Below are 4,745 nucleotides of genomic sequence, written 5' to 3' on the forward strand. Positions count from 1 at the left end.
GCCAGTTACAATAAGCAAGTCCTTTGAACCTTAGTCTCTATTCTTAAAATGGACATTTGAACATCTTGCTTATACAGTTATTTAAGGGTTAGGTATGGTCATACACTTCACAGTGTGTGTAGCACATAGTATATATTTAATAAATGATTGTTAATATTTTTACATTTCTTATATAGTAGTTTCATTACTCCTATGAGGTCAGTATTCCATTTATGTTTCCCTATTATACATAATGAGACTGAGGGTTTGAGATACCAAATATCTTGTCTAAGGTTGCACAGCCAACAAGTGATTAGTTCAAATTTTGAAACCAGGTCGGTCACTCAAGTCCATTCTAGTCATTACACTCTGTTACCTTCCCATTAAGTCCTCTCTGGGTGGACATCTGGCATTTATCTCTCTTTTTTATAACTTCCCTACTGGAGTTTTCATCAAAAAGGAAAGACAAATTATAAAGCTCTAATAGCTTCATGAAAAAAATTTCTATTGAAGTATATATAAAATGTCTAAATCTTAAGTATAAAGCTTGATGAACTTTCAGTGTTTTTGTTTTTGCTTTTGTTTTGTACTGGGAATTGAACTCAGGGATGCTTTACCACTGAGCTATATACTCCCAGTCCTTTCTTATTTTTTTTTTTTTTTATTTTGAGACAGGTCTTGCAAAGTTGTTGAGGATCTCACTAAGTTGCTGAGGTTGGCCTTGAACTTCTGATCCTCCTGCCTCAGCCTCCCAAGTCACTAGGATTTCAGGTGTGTGCCACCATGCCCAAGTAAATCTTGATGGCTTTTTGCATGACAGTACACCCATTTTACCATCACCCAGTTTAAGTTAAGGGCAATTGGAGCACTCCAGAAGATTCCCTGTATTCTTTTCCTGTCAGTACACATCCCCCATAGATAATCACTCTTCAGTAATTCTGTCATCATAGATTATTTTTGCCTGTTTCTGTACTTCATATGAATGGAATCATGTGGTTCTCTCCCTTTTGTGTTTGGCTTCTTTTGTTCATCATTATGGTACAGTATTCCACTGTATGAATATGCCAAAAATACTTAACCATTCTACCGTTGTCAGACACTTATTTTATATCTAGTTTGGGGCTGACTAAAGCTCCTATGTACCTCTCTATATATGTCTTTGACATATGAATTTTTTTTGCATATATACGACATGTATGCAGAAATGGACTTCTTGGATCATAATGTAGGCACATACTTAGCTTTAATAGACAATGTTTAACAGTTTTACAAAGTGGTTATAATCCTTGACAGTCCTGTAAGCAAAACTGAGAATTCCTTGTGTGTGTGTGTGTGTGTGTGTGTGTGTGTGTGTGTGTGTGTTTGGTGCTAGGATTAGAATTCAGAATCTTGTACATGCTGGGCAAAAATTCTACCACTAAGCTACATCCCCAGTCCTTTTTGTTTTGAGATAGTGTCTTGCTAATTTGCCCAAGATGACTTTGAACTTGCAATCCTCCTTTTTCAACTTCTTGAGTTGTGCCATCATGCCCAACTGGCTTCTTTTTTTTTTTTTTTTTTTTTTTTTTCTGGTGCTGGGGATTGAACCCAGGGCCTTGTGCTTAACAGGCAAGCACCCTACCAACTGAGCTATATCACCAGCCCTTGGCTTCTATTTTTTTTAAAGAAGATGGATTATAGCTATTAGTGTGGCTTAAAAAGGAAAACCAGACCAATTGGTAGAAGTTGGAGAATAGTTTCAGCTCAGCATAGGATGTCTCCCTTACCATGAGATTGTTCATAAAATAGAATAGATTCTTACTCTGCTACCTAGAGGCCCTAAGCCCAGACTGAAGGTTCATTTATCACATCAGTTTAGAGAGTTTCCCTGTGTTAAAAGAAAACTTTAAGATAGATTTAACAGAGTTTATTTGAGTGTTTAAGGGTTCATGAATTGGGCAGCATTCAGAACCACAAGTTGGGAAAGCTCCACTGTAGCAGCATAGGTAGCAAGCTTTTAAAGGCTGAGCACAGAACTAAGATAAAAACAAACATTCCAGCCAGGCGTGTTGGTGTCCTCTATAATCCCAGTGACTCCGGAGGCTGAGTCAAGAGGATCTCAAGTTGAAGGCCAACCTGGGCAACTGAGTGACAGCCTGTCTCCAAAAAAGAAAGGCCGGGGGGGGGGGTGCTGAGGAAGATATAGCTCAGTGGTAGAACACCACTGGGCTAATCCCAATACAAAGTGGTTATAATCCTTGACAGTCCTATCAGCAAAATTGAGAATTTTTGGGAAAAAAGGAAGGAAGGAAGGAGGGAAAGAAAGAAATAAATGCATTTGATTGATTAGAGTGGAAAGAACCCAGTTAGAGGTTAGTTGACAGTTTCCTATTGGTAAAGTTTCTAGTTTCATTTTACTGTTTACATTGGGTTTCAGTTTACTTATGGAGGAATGTAAAGTGCTGGAGCTGTACCTGCCTAAAGCCTCTCATTTAAAAAAAAGTTGAACACCTATCAAAGTAGTTTGGTTTATAAAATTTTGGTGAGGCCATCCAAATATATCACTATTTTAACTCAAAAACTGGGCCCACAAAGTTATTAAACTGGAAGAAATGTCTAAGTTAGCTTTCTTCCTCGTTCCATAGATGTTATTAATGCCTAACACTGTGCTCTTTTTATAATTTCTACCACTAATCATGAAAAGTATTACTTTGTTCTATGTAAACAATGCCAAGAATTTCTTTGGAAATGCTGGAGTGGCAAGCTTTGCCTATCTGATTTTGAGATTAGTATCTTGTGGAAAGATTAGTTTGTGGTTTCCTAAAGTAAGTTATGAGTTATTTCATGCTCAGCTGTATAAATTCTCTCTCTCTCTCTCTCTCTCTGTCTCTCTCTGTCTCTGTCTCTCTGTCTCTGTCTCTCTCTCTCTCTCTCTCTCTCTCTCTCACACACACACACACACACACACACATTTTACTTTTATTGTTATTTTGCTGTTGCTCAAATTAAAATTTGCATGGCCCTCTTCCCTATAGTGGGCTTTTCCAAACAGTGTGTAATTATATTTGATAAATTTCTCTTCCAGATTCTCCATATTTAGAAGTATCCCTGACTACTTCTGCTGCCTATAATAAAATCTGCCATTGGTAGGTCCAGTCCCATACAAGCCTTGGGCCATTATAAAGCAGATGAAAACATTAGCAGCTTCATTTTAGGCGACAGTGGTACCTGGAAATGTCCATTATTTACATCCCCTGGGAACACTGGACCTTAGAGAAGATTTAGCTCTATGAATGTCTGATAACATCAGACTGAAGCTTAGTTATTGAGTCTTTTGGGAAAGAATCCTTGATCCATCTACCTTTCTGCCTAGAGTATTGTAGTAAGCAGAATAATTGTTCCCCAAAGATGCTCCCACACTAATCCTTAGGCCCTGGAAATAACCTTAGCTTTCATGGAAATAGGGGTTTCACAGATGTGAGTAAGTTGAGTATCTTGACAAGGGAGATTATCCTGGATTATTCAGATGTGCCCAATACTATCATTGGAGACATATAAGCAAAAAAGGAGTGACATGAGTATCAGAGAAAGAGGACTGAAGCAGAGGTCAGAGAGTAAGAGATTAACGACACTCTACTGCTGACTTTCAAGATGAGGGAGTCATGTGCCAAGGGTTGTAGGTGGTCTCTAGAAGTTGGAAAAGGAAGGAAACGGATTTTCCCCTAGGGCATCTGGAGGGACACATCTCTGCTGATACCTTCATTTTAATTTAGTAAGACCTTTTTAAGACTAAACGGATCCAGAGCAGTAAGGTAAGATGTATGATAAATCTGCTGAATTTATCGTAAATTGCTACCACAGCAGTAGGAAACAAGTAGTTATATTCAAAGTGAGTTTTTTTAATAGACAGACTATTGTTGGATCATTTCCCCTGTATTCTGCTAATCTCTGTCTTTTAACTGGTTTACTTAGACTATTGGCATTAAACATAACTATATATATGTGGGAACTTATTTCATTTGTGGTGCCGGGGACAGAACCAGGTCTTCTGAATGCTAGGCAAATGCGTACTACTGAGCTACACCTTCAGCATCTACTATTAGGGCTTAAATCTGCCATTTTATTACTTTTTTTTTTCCTCTCTGTTTTCCATTCTTCTGTTTCTCCTTTTTGTCTTCTGGGCATTACTTAAACTTTTTTTTTTTTTAATAAAACTAATCTTTTTCAATTTATGATGTTTTAGAACATTTCACCCTGCATAATTTTTTCTTTTGTGGTTGTCCTAAACATTCTAGCATAAGTGCATAACTTACCCTGTTATCACTTTGAGTAAAGACTTGAAAGTTCACTTCTATTCAGATCTATTAAGATCCCTTGATACTCCCCACTTCAAAAATATACTTGTCTCAATTATTTTCTCTACATACATTGAGTTCTTTAACTTCTGAAGTTCCCAGTCTTAGTCTGTTATTGTTTTTGTTTGCTTTGTTTTTTCTGCTTGAAATTTGACCTTTTCTATCAACACTTGAAGAGTATTGTGCTACTTCTTTCTGATCTTGGTTATTTTAGATGAAATTTCATCCTTATACAAATTGGTGTTCAGAACTCTATAGGTAAAAGGTCCCATCCCTCCATCCCCATTTTTTCCCTTTTTCTGAGATCAAACCCAGGGTCTTGCCCATGCTAGGCAAATGTCCCCCTGACTATTTAAAAAAAAAAAAAAAAAAAGTTTTTTTTAAATCTTAAGTTTTCAGAAGATTGATTATGATTTATCTTGGTCAGAGAAG

The 4,745-nt window shown here is 37.1% G+C and overlaps 1 non-coding gene across 1 annotated transcript; it reads right to left on the reverse strand.

Moving 5' to 3' along the window:
* Window positions 1-1,545: 1,545 nt before the first annotated feature.
* Trnan-guu (transfer RNA asparagine (anticodon GUU)) lies at window positions 1,546-1,621 on the reverse strand. The gene has a single exon. It is a non-coding gene; the product is annotated as a tRNA-Asn (tRNA).
* Between the last annotated feature and the right edge of the window lie 3,124 nt (window positions 1,622-4,745).

This window comes from Sciurus carolinensis, chromosome 1 (assembly GCF_902686445.1).
Source record: "Sciurus carolinensis chromosome 1, mSciCar1.2, whole genome shotgun sequence".
NCBI classification, from domain to species: Eukaryota; Metazoa; Chordata; class Mammalia; order Rodentia; family Sciuridae; genus Sciurus; species Sciurus carolinensis.